Genomic DNA, 22,229 nt, shown 5'->3' with positions numbered 1-22,229 from the left:
AGATCATAGGCTTGTATATCAATTTATTGTTGATAGCTAACTTCAGTGAGCATATAAGAATATAGTGGAGGGTCATAAATAACATTCCAATGATAAGGGAATAAGGGGAGTGTTGCTATTTCTGTAGCTTTGTAAGTGGTTACTTGGCTTCAGACATCTTTCCTTTGCTAATAGTATTCATATAGCACTGTGACTAACCCAAAGGGGCATGTCATGATTAGTTTAGGCCAATAATGGCACTTATTTTCTTCTCTTACCCCTTGCAGAGATTGTTCTGGGATGATTTCTTAAAGAAGTAGTTTGGTGAGATCATCTGGAAGTCAGTTTGCTCCCTAATGAAAGAGACAGTTGTGTAAGGAGAATATTTTTCTTAGCCCTCTTCTCCCTCTTTTTTTACTTGGGTGCTGTTGGATAAAGATGATATGACTAGGACTATGGCAGCCATTTTGTGACCATGAAGTGACAAAAATGGGAATGAAAACAAACACATGGAGAATGAAGGATTAGACCAATGGAAAGAACCAGTGTCTTTTATCATATCATTAAGCTGCTAAAACAATTCTGCAATTACCTGCATATAGCATTCGTGGTAAGTAAACAATATACATACTTGCATAGTGGTTCAAGACACTTTGTGTCTGGCAGCTGAAGGTGTCCCAAGACAGATCTCTTGGGTCAAAAAAAAAAAATCATTAATAGATATTGCAACATCTCATAGTATGGTATGTTTCAAATATGTTTAAAAAAGATCTGAAAAAAGTAAGGAGCAAATTGAAACTGTAACTTTGGCATTTTGCCAATATATTGGATGTGGTCAAAATGCTAGAAGGTAAATTGGTTTGATCATCTATAAATGGGAAAAAATTTTTAGAATTGACCAAGAGAAGCAATCTGAGTGGTTTTTGTTTGTTTGGTTTTTTGGTCAACCAGCTATTCCAAAATCATTTAGATCTCATCATAAATTGAAATGTTCTAGACCATGCTATAGTACTACATTAATGTAGAAATACAAGATACATGGTAATTATTTTACTATTTAGCATATATGCTTGACTTTAAAAGGGTCTAGTACTAATTTGGGGCTAAATATGGTTTTATAATTTCATAAACAATGGTACATACCTTTGGAAGCATTTGGTAATCAATATGGGATTTTGAATATTAATATATCATGTGTAGAAAATGGATGTTTTCCTCCAAATCCAGGAAGACATTATGGATTTTAGAAAAAGTCATAAAGGGCAGCCCAGGTGGCTCAGTGGTTTAGCACTGCCTTCAGCCCAGGGCGTGATCCTGGAGACTCGGGATCGAGTCCCACGTCAGGCTCCCTGCATGGAGCCTGCCTCTCCCTCTGCCTGTGTCTCTACCTCTCTCTCTCTCTCTCTCTCTCTCTCTCTGTGTGTGTGTGTCTCTTATGAATAAACAAATCTTTAAAAAAAGTCATAAAAACTTAAAGAGCTCTGTTTGCCCCTATGAGAAGATGTCAGTGACATAAGGAAGGGAATAAATGGCATTTATATTGAATTGAAACATGTATTAGATATAAATTCATTTAGGAGTAAATAACAGACAATTCCATTACCATAACTTAAATAGGGTTTTGTCTCATGAAACAGGAAGTTAAAGGGTGGAAAATTCAGGATTGCCATGACAGTTCAATGATGCCATTAGGAACTAAAACTCTTCTATCCTCAGCTACTCCATCCTTATTACGCATTTACTAACCTTTATTATTTCCTGTCTCGGGGTTGAAGAATGGAATTTTTATCTTATGTCACCATTCATGGACAGAGGAAGGGTAAGGTCTAAATCTCATTAGGTAATGCCCCCCCACTTTTTTTTAAAGATTTTATTTTTTTATTCATGAGACACACACACACACACACACACACACACACACAGACGCAAAGACACAAGCAGAGGGAGAAGCAGGCTCCATGCAGGGAACCCGACGTGGGACTCGATCCCAGGTATCCAATCATGCCCTGGGCCAAAGGCAGGCTCTAAACCACTGGGCCACCTAGGGATCCCCAGGTAATGCCTTTTGATTTGGGGAAGCAAACTCCAGACTTTTGGTGATATTTCATTGACCAGAACTGTGTCACAAGCCTACAACTGGCAGCAAGGTAGAGTAGGAAATTGATAATTTTAACTTCCTGGCCTTTATAGTAAAATAATGCAAGGGTAAAAGAATTACAAAGGGGTTCTAGACACTTAAGAAGGTATGATTATATGGAAAATCATAATTATTTTTATGGTCTTTCATTGAAGCTAAGAAAGTACTTACGAATCTTCATAAATACAGTTGGAAGAAGCATCTTTTTCTACCAAGGTAATGTCATTTTCCCTTCCTGTGATTCATTGCCTTCCTTCATTTCTCCTATATGAACATTACCCAACTTTTGAATTAACTACATAATTTACAGTGCCTAGCACAGAATGAAAATGTAAGGCCCTGACTAAGGGTTAGGAAGTCTGTCTCCCAGTTTGATGCAGCTGCTACCCCAACCCATGGGGTTAGGTGATCCTTCTCCCCCAAGAGATTGTATCCTCTGTGTTGGGACATGCTTTACCTAAATTGAGAGATGGTGAGATGCCGCTACTGAACTGCCACTGAATATGCCTTTCCTGACTCTTCTAGTTTTTCTTAATCCTCAATTGTGCCCTATGGGTAATCATGATTCCCTAGACTGATTATAAACTTCCTGGGTAGTTTCAGCTGTGTCTTACACTGTTTTTAGCATTATCCTGGAACTCAGCCCTTGGTAGATCCCTGAGACATCATTAATTGTTCTTCCATTTGTCCTTAACTACAGCAGGTGATCTCTTAGTGGTAGTGGTGAATCCTGTTATTTAGTGGCCAGCGGTAAGGTCCTGACATATATTGTAGAGCTAAATGTTTGACACAGAGACTTTTCCAATGGTCCCTACCATGCTCTAGGTCAATGCTCTCCTTGGTGATTCCATGACCACAGCTTCATGGTCCTTAAGGCCACATGCTGCATCTCCAATTCAAGAAGGGCTGTAGAGACAAAATTCACTCCTTCCTGGCTTTAGACTTAGGTTCTTCTTTAATTCCTATTATAAGCTGGGTCCTAACAGTGTCTATTCTCCATGTACTGTATATTCAGAGAAAGACCTCCACAATCAGAAAGTAATTAGATTCTCTATTCTGTTCCACTGATCTATGTTTCTGTTTTTTGTGCCAGTACCATACTGTCTTGATGACCACAGCTTTGTAATATACCTTCAAATCAGACATTATGATGCTACCAGTTTTGATTTTATTTTTCAACATTCCTTTGGTTATTTGGGGTCTTTTCTGATTCCATATGAGTTTTAGGATTATTTGTTCCAGCTCTATGAAAAATGTCAGTGGTATTTTGATAGAGATTGCATTGAATGTATAGATTGCTCTGGGTAGCACAGACATTTTAAAAATATTTACTTTTCCAATCCATAAGTATGAAATGTTTTCCATTTCTTTGTGTCTTCTTCAATTTCTTTCATATGTGTTCTGTAGCTTTTAGAGGACAAATCCTTTACCTCTTTGGTTAAGTTTATTCCTAGGTATCTTATGCATTTGATGCAGTTGTAAATGGGATTGATTCCTTAAATTTCCCTTTCTTTAGTCTTAGTGTATAGAAATGCAACTGATTTCTGTGCACTGATTTTATATCCTGCCATGTTACTGAATTCCTGTAAGAGTTCTAGGAATTTTGGGGTGGAGTCTTTTCAGTTTTCCACATAAAGTATCATATTATCTGCAAAGAGTGATAGTTTTTCTTCTTCTTTGCCAATTTGAATTCCTTTTTTTTTTTTTTTTTGTCTGATTGATGAAGCTAGGACTTCTAGTACTATGTTCAACAGTGGTGAAAGTAGTCATCCGTATCATGTTCTTATCTTAGGGGAAAAGCTCTTAGTTTTTCCCCATTGAGAATGGATATTTTCTGTGGGCTTTTTGTAGATGGTTTTTATGATATTTAAGTAGGTTCCCTCTATCAATACACTGAGACAGGAATCCGTCAAAACCAAGAGGACAACACAGGCAGCAACCTCTTCGACCTCAACCACAGCAACTTCTTGCTAGACACATCTCCAAAGACAAGGGAAACAAAAGCAAAAATGAGCTCTTTGGACTTCATCAAGATAAAAAGCTTCTGCACAGCAAGGAAAAGTCAACAAAACTAAAAGACAACCTACAGAATGGGAGAAGATATTGTAAATGACATATCAGATAAAGGGCTAGTGTCAAAGATCTATAAAGAACTTCTTAAACTCAACACCCAAAACACAAATAATCCAGTCAGAAAATGGGCAGAAGACACGAACAGACATTTCTCAAAAGAAGACATACAAATAGTCAACAGATACATGAAAAAATGCTCCACATCACTTACCTTCAGGGAAACACAAATCAAGATCACAATGAGATACCACCTTACACCAGTCAGAAAGGCTAAAATTAACAAGAGAGGAAACAACAAGTGTTGACAAGAATGTGGAGAAAGAGGAACCCCATACACTGTTGGTGGGATTACAAGCTGGTACAGCCACTCAGGAAAATGGTCTAGAGGTTCCTCAAGAAGTTAAAAACAGAGCTACCCTAAGACCCAGCAATTGCACTACTAGGCATTTACCCCAAAGATATAAATGTAAGGATCCAAAGGGGAATCTGTACCCCAATGTTCATAGTAGCAATGTCCACAATAGCCAAACTGTGGAAAGAGTCAAGATGTCCATCAACAGATGAATGGATATATATATATATATTCAGAAAGGATGAATACTTACTACCATTTATGTTGACATGGATGGACTGGAGGTATTGTGCTGAGTGAATTAAGTCAATCAGAGAAAGAATTATCATATGGTTTCACTCATATGTGAAATATAGGAAACAGCACAGAGTATCATAGGAGAAAGGAGGGAAACTTGAATGGGAAGTCATCAGAGAAGGAGAAAAACCATGAGAAACTCTAAAGTATAGGAAACAAACTGAGGGTGCTGGAGGCAAGGTGGGGTAACTGGGTAATGGGCATTAAGGGGGGCATGTGATATGATGAGCAATGGATGATATACACAACTGATAAATTGTTGAACACTAAATCTGAAACTAATGATGTACTTACTATATGTTGGCTAATTGAATTTAAATTAAAAAATAAAATAACAAGTAATTAGAAGCAATCCTACCTTTTTCCTGATGTTTCTTAAAGGTCCAAGGAATTCAATGCATAATTCATAGCAATATCCTCACACTCTGTCATTTCCCCCCAAACCTCTGCATCCACACCTTATATCCTCATCCTACAAAAACTCCTAGAGGAACACATTTTATTTGGCTCTTGGAATCTTCACTGTATCCCTCACTTTATTAGATCTTCTCTTTCACTTTCCTTTGAGTGTGGACATAATTTCTCCTGAGCTTCCCACTCTAATGGTATTCCCTCTTCCCCACAAGACGCATAGAAAGGCCCAGAGATTTCTCTTACAGGCTCAAAATCTCCCTTTGAAGTTTGGAGAGACAGAGAGACCCAAAAGGCAAGGGGGGTTGAGGGAGAAGGTTGAAACATTCATAATTGAGTATCTTTTAAAATCCCGTCTCTCTGAAAATCACTGCCCATGCTGCTGCTCGGACTTTCTTTCCCCAGACAAGAAAGAGATCTGTCTCAGTGAGTACACACAGAACTGTGCTGTGCTTGGGGGCAGAGAGCCAAGATTAGTTTCTGTTTATCATGGGAAAGAGCTCAAGGTAGTTAGTTTTAAGCTGAACTGAATCTAGTATCATTCATCTGTTTATGTTCTTTTAAAAAAGCCTTTAAAAATTCAGTGCACAACAACAACAACAAAAAAGCAAATTGTCCTTTGATTCCATAATGGCTTTTATTCCCCAGAATTGCAGTGTGCAAATAAAGGAAAGCAAATTATGTTCTGAATTAAACTTTTCTTGCTTCAGCTAGGCTGAGTCACCTTTGACGTTCCATTTTTTGAACAGAGCCAACTGCACATCTAGAGCTATTTTCAAAGATGTCACGTACAAACCTGCAAACTTTAGGATGTTCCACTTCGGGCGTGTCATCTAAAAGAACGTAACTGGGCTGCACTTACCATATATTTCCCTAGGCTTTGGTTCCTTCTGAAATCTATTGGTATCTACAATAGCATCCAGAATATTAAAGTACAGTCATTATGGATGCAGGCCTCCCTGGTCCTCTTGGATGCACCACAGATGGCAAGATGCAATCAGAGGGGGAACATAAGTACATTAAGCTTCTCCTTGCATATATCCCATGGTAGGGAGATAAGCAAATACTAAGCAATTTTTCCATAAACAATTTCAGAAAGTTTCTTAGGCTTTCAAATAGCCAAGAACATAAGCATTAGCTGATGGTCCTAATAAGTAAATCATTATAGCACATTCAGAAAGAATGTTCTCTGTAGAGGTTGGAAAGAGAGTGATATAGAATGTATATGATTAACATTAAGCAGAGGACCTAAACAGTAATAATCTACATTTCTGTGTTCTATAGAATCTGTTTTTTCACTAAATGCTGGACATGAAGGCATCCTGTACAGTCAGCAGAAGGTCCCAAATTTCTCTACAGGAGGGACTGGAGGTATCAATCTAGAGAGAGAGTAAATGCAGCTAGTCTGGAAACTCTGTTCATTTATAAATGCCTAATTTTATTTAGATAACATAAATATTCAGAGTACCTTCGAGAATGCCAATGGAGATTATTCAAGGAGGGGAAGCTGGCTAGCACCCTTCCAAGCCACCCGTACCTTGGTGCAGAATCTGTGCAGAATCCAATCTTCCAAAGAGTGAAGGTATCATTTCAAAATATTTCTGAGAAATATTAACTTGCAATGATTGGAAACCAACCTCCAGGGAAAGACCCAGAATCAACTGAATACCTCTGATTTTTTTGAGTTTTAAAGGAGGCAGGTGGATGTATTGTTTGGAGCATGAGTTTTAGAGTCAGAGAGAATTGTTTTTAAATCCCAGTTCCACCATTTATCTGTTGTTTGACCTTGGGCAAGTCGCTTTATCTCCCTGACTCTCAGATGCTTTATTTGTAAGTAACCTACTGCCTAGGGTTATTTGGCTCAAGATGGTATGCGCATAGCTCCTAAGACATTGCTTTGGCACCTCTTTGGTGCTTAGAAATGATGGCTTTTATAGTCACTGTCATCATTGATGTTATTATATTGAACCAGTATCTGCCCTTCACTGTATTATCCTCTTTCATTCACCTAACAAAAAACAGAGTCTTTATCTGGACTCAGGCCTTGTCATAGGTCAGGAAGACACCACGTTGAGAAGTTGAAAGTTTGGCAAAATGGAAAGACGTGCACATTAATTTCTAACAATAACTTGGCAATTATGTACGAAGTGCAAGGGGTGTGCTGAGGAGCAGGCCCTGAATCCTGACTGTGGCAAGTCGAGTATGCTTTGTAGAGGAGTTGACATATTTTAATTGGTTCTCAAAGATAGATATAAGTTCATTGGCTGGGGGATGGGGTAGAGAATTTCAGACTGAAAGAAAGAACAGTGTGAGTAAAGGAAAACAACTTTAGAAGTATCGAGTTTCTTAGAGTGACTAGTTCTTAGAAACCAGAGCATAATTTTAATGAAAGGGAGATAGTTTGGAGGTTGGGATAGAAGAGGAGTGGCAGGAGAAGAATGTGAGCTGTAGTCAGAAATCCTGTAAGGCCACTGGGTTCCCACTTATGCTGTGTGTGTGCAGAGACACTAGGAGGTTTTTAAGCCAGTAAGATTTATGTTTTGGAAAGATAATTCTGATATGTTGTGAAGGATTTGTGTGGGAGAAATACAAGATGAGATGCAGGGACACTAATTACAAAATTATTGCAACAAGGAGGCATTTTAGGTCAGAGCAATAGCAATAGAGAGAGGAAGGTGTATTTCAGGAATAGAAAGGCAGGTATCTGCAGTGAAAATATTTACCCTTCACCACCAAGGCTTTTTCAGATATTCTAAGACAACTGTTATGAGCTTTCTAATCTTCCATTTGTCCAACCAATCATCTCCCGCCCTTTTGTTGTGATTTAGAGATGCCTTGTCTTCCCTAGCATATTTTTTATGAGTAATCTAAGTTTGTCATTTTTCTCTCTTAAAATGAGGTGCCTGAACTGAAATCCATATTCAAAAAGTAGGCCCATCACCCTACCATGACAACCCTGACACTGTACATTTATTAATTTAGTATAAAATGGAATTATCTTTTCAAAAGTCTTATCATAATCTTAGCATCTTTTGAAACTATAGTCAACTAATACCCCTGGACTTTTTTTCCCCCCTTTTAGCTGCTGTGCTATTTTTTAGCATTTGATTTGCAAGATTTCCACTTGTCCACATAATCTGATATTTTGACAGGCTGAATTAGTTGGACAGTGTCTGGGAAAAATCCCTAGAAGAATATTTGATGAAGTGGTTTATGTTTCTGAATAAGAAAGAGTGATTTATGGATAATCACATCAATTAAGCTATTTGGTAAGCTGTTTGTATAGGCTTACATAAAATAAGTTGTGATTCAAAACATTTATCTTAAATCTGGAGTCTAAAACACGTAGTTCTGGAATGCACCCCCACCCACGAATTATTTCATAGCAGAGGAATTTTTAGGCAATGGGGAACCGATCTTAAAAAAATACTTTTAAACTTCATTTGATATCTAGAGCAACAAATTTACCTGTACTTTCTCATAAACCCAAATCATCTAGATAAATAGAAGGTAGAATAATGATAATTCATGTTAAAAAGAAACCAACTAAATATTCTTGTTGGTAAATTCATAACGTTGCCTTGAGCAGATCATCCTCACAGTGTCTCTGTTTCCCCCTATGTAAAATAGGGAAAACAACAATAAAAATAGTAACAGTAACTCAAGGAGGCATTATGAGGAGTAAGCATATTTGTAGGATAATTCAAATTCCACCAGGCTTATAAAAAGCACTATGTAGTAAGCATAATGTAAATGTTTGTTAATTAGATAAGTATAATTTTTTTTTTTTTTTTACATCACTACCAAACTGAAGTAGCCACTACTCACATGGAGAAGAGCAAAGACCTCACTCATATTCTCTTTCTCTAGTTTACCTTCAGCGGAATAAGAATATTTGATCATTCACCCAGAAGGGTTTACTAGGCACCTACTATATTCCAGATGCTGTATTTAACTTGTGCTTATAAAATATTAATAAGACATGATCTTTGCTTTAAAAATGTAGAGTCTATTAATTTTAAACCACAAATACTTAAACCACAGTTACAGCACAGGCCATAGCATCAATGGACAAATCATTGCTTTCAGCCATATACACTTGGGTATCTCTATGCTTTTACATATTCTCTCACAAAAATGGGTATAGAAGTTTGACTATTGCATGTGGTAGGGAGTTGGTGGCTGTGTATATTATCCAAAAAATAATCCACAAAAATGTAGCCACTGTTGACCTCTTAGAAATGGATGAGAAATTCTGGGTGCAGCAGTGACTAGAATATAATGGGGATAAAGCTAGTGCCAAATTAAAGGTTGAAAGTTATTATGGGCATATTTATGCATTGTGGAAGTTGTCTTTGCTAGACTGTTTCAGACACTGTTATCACAATCCTTTTTTTTTTTTTGCAATGAGATAATAAACATAAATATGAACTGTGCATATTTGGCACACAGATCAATAAAACACCTCCCATCTGAGCCTTCTAGTACCCGACACGTGAACCAGAGGTCAAGTGCCATTGCACAGACATTGATCTTTCACTACCCTACTGTGGTCCTCCCAAACATTTCCAATCATTCTTCATTGACAATACTATTATGTGTCAATTCACCTTGCAGTACTCTATACTTATTAGGATGACAACTGAAGTGGTGAGAGTAGTGTGTAGCACTTCCCTGCCTATAGCCTGAGTATACACGAAGCTGGTATAAAAGCCTGCATCCAAACTCTGTCCCAGCCTAGAGCAACTTAAACTGGTTCTATTAAGTGCCACTCCCTTGGGAGAGTGGCACTTAATAGAGTGGAGATGGAGACATCTCCCTTCCTTCTCTTGGGATCATAGCAGGATAAATGGAGATGATAAACTGGACAGGGCCAAGCCAGGTCTGTAGGCACACAAGGGTGCCACTGCCACTGGCGGACTTCAATGGGTGCAGCTGGGATGCCCATGAAGGCCAGTGTCCCCCTGCAGCAAATGGGAAGGTAGCCCAGTTGAAGCCTTGGCTTCAGGCTTTGGATGGACTTCACTGGAATGAAGACTGGATGTTCTGCAAATTATGATATGGTGTCCACAGACCTTTTGGACACAGCAAAAATATCCATGCTGGGAGTAAGTTGGCTGAGACATCTCTCATTCCGGTATGAACCCTGCAGATTTACCAATGTTTCCAGAAATCTTTATTTTCTATCCTTCTCCCTCTCAAATACATTGCCTCCATTTTTGTGCTTTTGACACAGAGGCATCTAAAATAATGCATCTAACAGAATTTAAGCATTTGAGAACACTAGAGACAGATTGCAGGCTATTTCTGCTTTCTACTCTGGCAAACTTGAGGACATGGACCTGGAACCTACTAACTGCCTGAATGGAGGTATTTAGGAGAAAGGATGGAAAGGTTGGGAGCAGGTAAGGAATATAAGCATGAGAGAGAAATACTGGCCAGCGTTTCAAAGAACTCTACAACAGCTCAATCAGGTGTAGAGGCCTCCCCTGTTCTGTGGACCTTAGAATGAAGTTGAAACTGTTCTGGAACTTGCTAGTTGAGTAACTTTCAGCAACTGATTTCCTCTCTCTAGGCCTCATCTGTGTATGAGAATAACAACAGCACTCTTTCTCACAGGTGGTTACAAAGATTGAGTAAATGTGTAATGTACTTAGAAACATGCAATAATAAGCATGCAAAAAGTTGAAATGTTTTAGTGACTTTTATTTTTTATTTAACAAACTGATGGAGCCATTATTATAAGTGAACTCATTTTTCAGAATCTCCTTTTCATAAACCTCAAAAAATATGTATGACTAATCCTAATACTGACCGCGATTTAGGAAGGGTTAGACTAGTAGTGTTGTGATTATGGTCTCTATTAAAAGGTAACTTTTAAAGCTCGGGAAAAAATGAAGACAAAAGGAGCTTTGAGATTGAGCTCGAGCTCCCATGTATGTAAAGACAAAGGAAAACTTCTCAAGTCTGGGGAAGAAGAGAAGAATCTGTAACAGGTGGAAAAGAAATTTCAATGCTGCACCAATGGTGTAGAATGTCTTAATTTGCCTTAAATTTAACCACCCCCGAAACTATTTCTTTGCTGGCAGGTATTTTTTGCCTTTATTTTGTTTCGTTTGTTTTCGACTCTTAACAGAGGATATTTTCCATGGGAACATATTTCTGGTTATAAATAGGAAATCAATGGAAAAGCAGGTTTCACTTTGCTGAACTTATCGATTCTATAAAACGAAAGCAGCTCGTATATACATCTGGCCCGGGCAAAGGGCACTCGGCAAGGAGCCAGGCTTGTTTCTTTCTAAACTGCCTTTCTTGGCCCTTTCAAATCCAACAGGGCTGAAAAGGAAAAGGGGTGTTCTTTAGTTTCACACAAACTCACAGCCATTTTGATGACAAGAAAGCAGTGTTGCTTCCCAATGCGTCTTTGTTCGAGTGATAGCAGGCCCATTGAAGCCTCCTGATGGAGCTCATTGAAAATAATAGGCCCCATTATCTTCACTGGCAATGCTGCCATGAGAGCTTCAAAAACTGAAATAATGACAGCACATATTGGATGTACAGTAGAAAGGCATAGCGTGATTATGGGCAATTTCTGGCTCTTTCCGACCCACCTCAGTGGATGAGGAGGGGGCAGTGGGGTGCGGCTGGGACACACAAGGAAGGGGCATCTCGTCGCTATGCCCTTTGGGGATGCTTGCATCTTTCAAACTTCACTGCTTTGTCTTAAATAGTCAATGAAAGTAAAATATCAATTTCAGAATCGCTTCAGAAACCGGGCTCTGGAAGTTACGGGTTCTTCGGTTTGGTATTGAAATGCTGCCATCTTTGGTCATTCGGTGAGGCCTGCTGCGGCGCACTTGGTGTGTACCTTCTTGCTGAGAGACGGCGGTAACAACAGGGTGACCCTGACTCAGTCGGTGGAGGACGGTCTCTGTGACCCTGCCCCGCGCTTCCCTTCCCGGGGCAGCTCCCTCTGGAACCGCACATGTCCCCAGCAAATCGGATTTTCTGGAGTCCAGAAAAACCAGTAGGAAAGGGACAAACCTGGAAAGGAAGAAGACATCAGCTCCCAGAAAAACCCACCGAGCCAAGAAGAGGCCTGTTAGGCTGTGAGAAGTCACCAGGAGGAAAGGTCCCCTGAGGACTGGTGACAGATGAGCAGGAAAGAGCTCCATCAGTGGGGGGTGGGGTTGGGGGGTGGTGGCAACGAGCCCTAGCTCCTGACAGAGGGGGAAAAAGGGAAACACTTGCTTTTTGGGAGCCTTTTTGTCGCTTGTTATTATCCTTATGTTTTCAGAAATGAAATGTCTTAAAACCACCAACCAACACACACAGACATTATTTTTTCATTTGAAACAACTCGAAAGAACACGGAGTGCTGTGTACATCACCCTTGGGGCTTATATTTAATATAAGAACAAGATGGTCTCCTGGCTTCCCTTGTGCCTGACTAGAACTGGGGAGAGGCCGGTGGCAGTCACAGCATCGTCTGACTGTTGTGGCAAAATGAGAAGTGACAAGAAGGGAAAGGATATGTGATAGAAGCTGCCCACAAATCTGCCCAATGGTTGAGGCTGGCAGTTACATTCCCCTAGTTCCAGGCAGGGAATATTGAGAAGCGGCTTACAGCAGCTTATTGGGACTTACATCAAGGAAGTGAACTTCCTCTCCCCACTCATCCTTCTTCTGGCATATGCTCTTCTATATTCAATCTGGCGTGTGAATGCTTCCTTCAAGGGATGCGGCCCAGGTGGCAATGTTATTTTATTTGAGAGACATCACCCCTTGGGAAGCACGTGCCAGGATACCTTACCAGCATGTACGATCAAGTGCATGTACGCACAAATGCCACATGCGGCCCCACCTTGTCACTCTAAACCACAGAGGGGCCTCAGCCAGCAAACGGCAAATGGTAATCCTCTGGGCTGCTCAGTATCTGCAGAGAATGGTTCTGAGCAGGCCTCAATACCCTTATGCCCTATGTCTGTAACTAGACTAAAAGCCCCTTCAGAGCAATGCCAGTTCTGTCTCCATGCTTGGCACCCAATGGGTGTCCAATAGAGATTTCTGAATTAAACTGAATATAAAAAATTTATTGAATATTAAAATTAAAACTTATTACTACTAAAAGTCAAATGTGAGAAGGTTTTAAGGAAAAAAGAATACACTTGTTTATATTTATAGCTTCTTAATTTATGTAATTTTTGCCTTTCTAAAAACTCTCAGAAGTGGAATCCAACGCCAGAACTTCATTATATTTATTCAACTGTCATATTTCCTTCAGCCTACTATACCAAAATATCAGATACTAGGTGCCTTCTAAACAAAAGAAATTTATTTCTCATAGTTGTGGAGACTGGGAAGTCCAAATCAAAGCACAGGCAGATCGGTGTCTGGTGAGCTCCTGCCTCCTGGTGCATAGAAGACACTTTCTTACTGTGCCTGCACATAGCTCTGTGGGGTCTCTCTAATAGGGAACTAATCCCATTCATAAGGGGCTCCACCCTCATGACCTAATCACCCTCAATGACCTCACCTTTTAATACCGTGACTTTGTGGGGTGGGATTTCTACATATGGGTTTTGGAGGGCCACAGACATTGAGGCGATATAAAATAACAAAATTCCTTTTCTTCGCTTTGAATCTGACAGGGTATTTTATTCTCAGACCTTTTCACTATCATAGATGCTTTCCCCTGAATTGTCTCTATCAATAGCAACTCTTCTTGTCTACTGCTTGTTTTGTCCTCTTATTATTGAGGGGAGTGCGTGTGAGTAGTATTTGTTTATTTTATTCCTTTCCTTATTTATGTGTCTGTTTGTTTATTCTTTGTGCAAAATGCCGGTTTGCTGAATTAAAATTGTTAGTAGTCAACAGGAAAACGTTACCAAAAGGGTTCCACTTTTCGGCGAGCTTCAACATTTATTAAAATTTAGTCCAGGAATAACCTGAGTGGAATCAGTGGTGTGCTCATTTAAATCATAGATTCCAGGCTCTATCCCAAATCTTTTAAATTGGAATCTTTGGGGATGGGCTTCAGGAGTCCTGCATTTCCAGGACTCCGTCCAGCTGGGAGTATTCCAGATGGTTCTTATCCACAAAAGTGTGCGAAGACAGCTAGAGTCAGGCCTCAGAGAGCATAGCTAGAACCATGCTTCTGGGGAAATCCTCACAATTTATACCTCCCAAACAAAATGAATAAGTTCTGTATTATCTCTCAAAAGCAATCTCAAAACTGCACTCTTTTCTGCTTATCGTGTAAATCGCAGTAATGAAGAGTTCTCCAATACCATAGATTTTGTTTTAAGGGGCTGTAGGGAAGATATGGCACGATGTATCAGAGAATGTGTTTTCACTCTTAGGGAATGTTCTACTGTAGAACTGACCATGAATTAAAATCTGCTGAGTGTTCAATAGCACTGTGTATAGATAACAGACACAAAGCACAAAACTTCCTTGAAAAAAAAGTACTTAGGGGTCTTTTGAGTCTCTCCCTCTGACATACCTAGAATGTTTAGCCCTCAGAGTGGACCAGTTGTAAGATCTTTCCCTTTTATATGACAAAAATATTTTGTGATGATCATATAATAATCAGTGGTAATCACTGATTTCTTGATTCCTCCTTAATTTTTTTTTTAAATAATTAACAACTTAGAATAAATTTCAACTTGGGAGAAATTATTCAACTTTGGAAACTTATTTCATGTATGACCTAAAATTGGCACTTCCCAGCAATGTGGAGTTCATGCTCTATTTCAAGCTTGTAAATTTTAAACACGTATGCCAATGTAAAGTGGTCACCAGAATGATAGAACTAAATAACTTATGTTCTCTTTCTTCATGTTATAGTCATGCGTGATCATGTTTTCTTTACTGTTTAAACTCAGGCATATGTAAAACCACAGCATTTGGATCTGCACTTGAAGGATGCCAAACTATTAGGAACTTCTTTCGAACCAACCTTGAGTAGCTGAGTCCACATGTGTCAGGGACTCCTGTATAACGGAGAGTTCTCTAAAGTAACTTTCATGTAGAATACAGTGTTTGTTAACTAATAAGTAAGAAAATATGCTAAGTTCATTTATGCATAGGAATAGGACTCAGTTGTAACCTCAGTGATTGTCTAGAAAGGAGGCCAATGAGACATTTCTTTGCAGTGGAGTATTTCATCACTGACATTGTTTAGAGTTGCTGGTGTACAGTGATAATGAAAAGCAGACAGTCTTTTGGTTGCTGGTAGAGCAATAAATTTCTCATTCTCTGTCAACAATGCATTTCCTTTTTGCCTGCACCTGGGGCGGTAGATCATATTGCACAGCTGCGACTGGGTGGTGGGGAAAGTTCACTGTTTGTGTTTGTGTCCCTTTAATAGATTCTATGCAGAGTTTGCATAATTTAAGACTTGAACTGTCTGCCTCACCTTGGTGGTTAGGAGGCTCTCTTTATACTCTTCTTCATGATCGAGCTCCACTGGATGGCAGCCCAATAGCACCAATGGTGGGTGACTCAGACTCCTGTACTGATATCACTTAATGACACAGAGAATTGGAATTCCTTTGCCTCCAAGGAGTCACCTGTTTTTTGTTTTTTTTTTGTTTTTTAACATCCTATGCCTCATTTAGCCTCCAGCTCACCCTCCTTCTCCAGCCAGTCTGGGATCCTTACAGCCAAGAGAACATCCTTTGGAGGAACAATCTGATATCTGTGATTTTATTTCATCCTTGTGTCCCTTGGGAGCCACTGAAGGGGCTATTTTTTTTTCCAACTTTGTGAATGAGGAAATGAAGGTTCAGTGAATGACTAATTGGCAGAGTTACAAGTAGAGCTCGAGAGTTCTGCCCGTGTCCTCTGTCTTTGCTCCTATTATCTCCCTCTTAGGAAATATCACTCATTTCCTGGACTGTGTAAATCCTTTCTGGTTTTTTATTCTCATTCTTTTTCTCCTATGGAACATTCTCACACTCATGAAAATGATAGTGTAAATGTGTATCTAATATTTAAGAGTTCCAAAGACCTTCCATATTTTCCTATCTGCCTTTTTAAATTAGCTCTTTCCTGAGAAGCAGAGGTTTGTGGGACCTTTTGTTTATACAGATTATAGTTCTGCAACTGGAGTGAGGTCTCTGATTTCAGTCCTAGACTCTTTCTATCATGCATCCTACCATTCCAGTCCTGAAACACCTTTATGCCTCTTATCTCTTGGCATTGCATTCCATGCCCATTCAAATATTGTTCATTTTTTTCTGTGTTAGTCTCTTCTCTTTTCCCCAACTGGACTCTAACTTAACTGACTAAAAAGGTGATGTTTTATGATTCTTTTGTGTCTTGCTCTTCCCTGTGTAGCACTTGGCACATTTCTAAGCACATAACAGTTTTCAAGAAACTATCCAATTGCTTAGATAGCTGATTGAGAATACCTCTTTGTCATTATCAGTCTTTGGCTCTTGGCATGACTTATTTTCTGAGTCCTTGATCATATCACAGGTACTTTCATTAGCATATCCTTATCATTCCCCAGGGCTTCTGAATTGAGTGGAATATTTTGACTTCTATTTAAGTTAGCATTTGAGCACATCTTTCCATATTTTGCAGATTCTTCTTGGCCTAAATCCCTCCACCTACATGTTCAATCCTTCTTTTGAATTGTACCCCATGATGTGTCACTATGCATTTGGTTTTCCAGCTTTAGACATGTGACCACCTCACACTATCTCAATGCAGCCGTCGTTCAGATGAAGCATTAAAAAGAAACACTCGCAGAATTTCCTTTGTAGAAGGAAGGGTGAAATGTTCAGAAAATTCTGGTTTTGAAATTATGCTGGAAATTTCCATTCACATCCTAGTAACAGATGAAAGATACATCTTTTGATTAGGCAAATGCCCTTGAAATCACCTGCATTTGGAGAAAAAAAAAAAAAAAAACATAGCTCACATGACAATGGCTATCAGCAAGAAGGTAGACTGATACAATTAAAATGCCACTGAACTGAGAGTTCAAGGATTATGAACTCACTAGACTGTGAGGTCCTTGAGAGCACAAACTGTCTAATCATTAATATTTATATTGCTGGCGCACAAGCATTTCTGCCTAAAATAGATTGTCAAAAGTCTGTTAGATGAATGAATGAATAAATGAACAAAGAAAGAATGACATCAAGTGCAGCTTCAACTCAGGCTCTGCCACATACTCACTGTACAACCCAAGCTAAGTCAACAACTTGCACTGTGTCAACTTCCCCATTTGTTAACTTGGGATTTGAGGTGATCGACTGCATTCACCTCGAGGTTATTGTGAAAGTAAAACACTGCATGCTTGTTGATGGTAACTAGGCTTGTTAAATTGTAGTGCTATATATTTTATATTAGTTAAACATGGATTTGGCTGCAAGTAACAAAATTTTACTGTTATTTAAACATACAGTTTATCTCCCCTATGTAATCTAAAGATAAGTGGTTAGCTAATGCTGGTCTTGGTCAGTAGCTTGGTGGTATTGAGGTCCATGGCGCCTCAATTTTACTCACCTTTGTGTCCTGAGTACAAGTGACCACAGCAGCCTAGCTGCCAGAGTATGTTCTGCAAAGGATATGCAGGGCATAGGAAGTATGACACTGCTGTTTTTTTTTTTTTTTTTTTTTTTTATCTGGAAGGCGAATTATTTCCTCAGAAATATACCAGCATACTTTCTTTAAGGTCTCATCAGACAGAACTTGTCATATGACTATTCCTAGGAGTTTTTAAAGTATCAGAAAGGACTGTCATGATTGGCTTTAGCCAATTATGTTTCACTGCCTAGTGATAGGCATACTCTGCCCCAAACTAAATTAAGACGCTATTAGCATGGAAAAATGCTAAGAGGGGCTCTTGGGTAGATATCTAACCATGTCTTCCACATAAATTTCTGGAGATGTTATGAGGAACAAGATTTTAGAAAGAGAGAAGAAAGAACATGTCAGTGCTTCCACTCAGCATAAACATGCACGTATAGTGATAGTGCTAATGATGTTGAGTTTAACCTTTTTCTTCCTTGATTACTAACTTCCTCATTTGGAAAAGGACTGGCAGAAATTCATCTGGCATGTGTTGCTCCTAAAGTGATGGATTTTTTTCAGAATCGGCCAATTATGGATGCTGCCCTTGGGAAATCTCTGTTGCTAGCCTTGCCGTGATAGAGTGATGGCCACAGTCTATGCAAGAGTGGGAGAGTTAGTTGATCTCAGATCTGTCGTACACCTCACTCTAATTGTGATACTGACAAGAGAAGGTCTCACATCATCACTTCACATCATCGGTGTAAAATACCTACTGGAGTAAGAACGTAAGAGTGATAATAACTGCAGTGTATGGCAGAGGGGCATGTTTCATCTGAGATGCTCCTGACTTCTGCCTTTTCTCTTAATTATGGGAGCAACCCAATATGTCATTCCTGTAGTTGCTGGTGACCCACAGCTTCTTTTACATGAATATGTCTGGCACACTTAAATAGGGTCTTCATTCCATTATCTGTTTGACTAGAATCCTAGTCTCCCTCCTTCCCCTCTCTCATCCCCTGTTAAATTGCTCTGGTTACTTCCTATTATGGAAGTGACTAGAACCTAAAGTGCTCTGACTCCCTGCTCATTTATGAAGTCAGTGTTTATTCTGTTGAACCCATCAGTGTTTAAAAAGGAAAGGAGAGGGACATCTTTGACCCAGCCAATGACAAGAGGGCACAAATTTACAACTGCCATATTACCAAGTAATTTTATTAATACCAGTCTCTGAAGCACAAGGAAAAGGTCCTTTGAAAGCCCTTTAGTCACATGACAAGAATATAATCCTCTATGAGTTATCAGCTAAGTTGCTTTTTCTTCCCTCTTGCACACACAGAAGAGCCTGGATTATTTACAGTTCATGAGGATGCTTCAGGGTTATACTGCTGTCATTCAACAGATTTCTTTGTTTTGAGATTGCAATAGATACTACATGTTTTCCTATAGTAAATTTATTTCCAACTATAGCTACATAAAAGTCAAAAGTCCTTTAAATTAGCCAGAGGTCCCTTGGTAATAATTTATATCTACCACAATAATTATAGCCTCATCTTTCTATTAATTATAAACACTCCCTCAAGATATTTCATTTGCAATATTGATGGAAGTTTTCACTTTGTTAGGCTTCTGTAGATTGCCTTCTGAATTCATATAGAAGCTGTTTTTGTGTTTGTTTTGCTTTTTTTCCTCCTTAACAAAGTAAAATCATTCTGTTCTTGGCTATTCTTTTGAATTTGATTCTTTACCTTGTGTTCCATTTGGAATTAACATGATCTGAACTACTTGTTCCACATGAATTAGTAGGTATTTTTTGCTTATTTGTTTTGTCTATTACTTGCTTTGATATTGTGGTTTATCTGAATCCAGGAAGGGTCAACAGAGAATTCATACTTGGGAGCCCTAGTTGTTGATTTAAAGCTAAAAGCAGCAAGACTTTTTCTCCTTAAAACTTGTCAATATTAATTGAACAAATAAGAGATCATAGACTCAATATTTCAGAAAGATGACTGATTATCTTAGTCTGCTCAGGCCACCATAACAAAGTACCATAGGCTGGGCAGTGTAAATAAAGGAAATTAATTTTCTCACAGTTTTAGAGGCTGGAAGTCCAGATTAGGTGGTCAGCATGTTCTGATTTTGGTGAGAACTTTTTTTGTAGCTTGTAGAAAACTGACCACCTTTTCACTGTGTTTTCACATGGCAAGGAGAGGGAGAACGAGCTTTCTAGTATATCTTCTTCTAAAAGTATTTTTCCCATGATGGTGGGGGGGGTCCCACCTTTATGATCTAATTAACTCTCAAATGCCTCATCAAATACCTTCATATTGAGAGCTAAGGCTCCAACATGTGAATTTTGAGGGGGACACAGTTCGGCCCATAACACTGACTAAAATAAATACTGTCCAGTAATAAACATTTAATATTGTTAATTTTGATACATAAAAAAATATCTGAATGTCATCTGAATATACTAAAAGAAAAGGAAATCTTCAGATGCCGAAAACAAAGAACAGAAAAGGTACACTGGCAGGTTGTGAGTTATTGTCCAAGTAACATAGCAGATTGGGTTTTAGTTCTTCACCAGAGAAGGAATATGAGGCTTTGGATCCATATAAATCAGCGATGGCACTAAGATGTCTGCATAAGTCTAAGAATTTTAATTCTTCATCCTTTTAAGGATGAACTAGGAAAAAAAAAATCTAGCGGCCATCTCCAGATGAGAACAAAGCTTGCAGTGTTCACCAGTTTCTGAATGAGAAAAAAGTCTTTCCGGAGGCTTGAAACACTGAGCATGGGACTCTTATAAGTTTAAGATTCAAGTTTACAGTATCTGCATGGTCTGGGAAATCCTAGATTCAAGAACCCCAAACAATGACCCTTGTGGTGGGAACCCTGGGACTGGCAGAAATATATTAAAAACTTTTCTATAGGGATTTTAATGGGAGAGAGGAGGGATGAATGTATAAAGACAAATTATAATCCACCATGAGTGAAGTTCATAGGTACAAAACCAAGAATATCAAGGGCCTGGAATTTGAGATTACAGATTAACAAATACAAAGAGAAAAAGAATGAAAGAGGCCTAAAGTATTAAAGACATGAAAGAAGAAATCTAAGAATGTAAGTTACCATTAAATAGGGAAATTTCAAGTTAATAAAAATAGAATATGTAGACGAAGAATTTCATCACTGAAGTTAAAAACTATCAAGATAGGGTTAAATAGTAGATTGAACATATGTAAAGAGATAGTTGTAATTTGTAAAATAAATTTGAGGAAATTACCAGAAAGAAGCAAGAGAAATACAAATACAGAAAATATGCACAGGAACTTAACAGATAAAATAAGGTTGTCCAACATTCTACTAATAGAATTCTGAAAAGGAAATATAAACTGGCCAGGGAATCCCTGGGTGGCTCAGCGGTTTAGCACCTGCCTTCCCCGGGGTGTCCAGATCGAGTCCCGCATCAGGCTCCCTGCATGGAGCCTGCTTCTCCCCCTGCCTGTGTTTCTGCCTCTGTGTGTGTGTGTGTCTTTCATGAATAAATAAATAAAATCTTTTAAAAAAATAAATAAAAAATAAACTGGCCAAAAAAAAGAAAATTCGAAAACAAAATGTCTAAAAATTAACAGAACTGATTCATGACCAGAATCTTCAGATAAAAGAAGTTCAACTCAACACAATATATATATGTTACATATATATGTATATTTATATATTCATGTGTGTGTATATATACATTTACATTCACATGTATATTATATATTATATATAGGGCTATATGTTTATAATATATTCATTCTACACCTAGGCATATTGTAAGCCAAGTACACAATACCAAAGTCAGAAAGCAAACCTGAGAAGCTAATAAGTAGATCTCAAAGGACAATTTGACTGCCAACAAACTTTTCAACTGCAATAACACAAATAAGATGATAATAGAATCATATATTCAAAGTGCTGAGTAACATTATCTTTGAGACTAGAAATTTATTTTCAACCTAACATTCAACTGTGAGCCCAAACTGAAATTAATGAATGTACTTCTGGAACAAAGAATGTTAACTTAGAAGTACGGTGGGTGATGCAATAAATAATAGGATGTAGTTCATTATGTTTTACAGTTTATGTATGTTTGAAATGTTTCATAATTAAAAATAAAAATTATAAAGACTCTTATTTATTTTTTAAACATTTTGTTTATTTCTTCATGGGAGACAGAGAGAGAGAGGCAGAGACACAGGCAGAGGGAGAAGCAGGCTCCATGCAGGGAGCCCAATGTAGGACTCGATCCCAGGACCCTGGGATCATGACCTGAGCTGAAGCAGACACTCAACCATTGAGCCACCAGGTGTCCCTTATAAAGACTTTTAAACTAAGGATGAAAACATGGTTTTCTGACTCTCTTTCTCTTTCTCTCCCTACCCCCTCCTGACCTTTTTTCTGTCT

General features: G+C 38.6%; 1 long non-coding RNA gene across 1 annotated transcript in view; it reads left to right on the top strand.

Moving 5' to 3' along the window:
- Positions 1 to 22,229, top strand: part of LOC102153196 — a 57,690-nt gene that overhangs the window by 19,924 nt on the left and 15,537 nt on the right. The window contains exon 2 of the long non-coding RNA XR_005362815.1: positions 418 to 589. This is a non-coding gene — a long non-coding RNA (uncharacterized LOC102153196). The remainder of the gene's footprint in view (positions 1 to 417; positions 590 to 22,229) is intronic.

The sequence above is a fragment of the Canis lupus genome, chromosome 8 (genome assembly GCF_011100685.1).
Source record: "Canis lupus familiaris isolate Mischka breed German Shepherd chromosome 8, alternate assembly UU_Cfam_GSD_1.0, whole genome shotgun sequence".
In the NCBI taxonomy this organism is placed as follows: Eukaryota; Metazoa; Chordata; class Mammalia; order Carnivora; family Canidae; genus Canis; species Canis lupus.
Note: the sequence above shows the minus strand (reverse complement) of the source record. Positions and strands in the feature narration are given on the sequence as shown.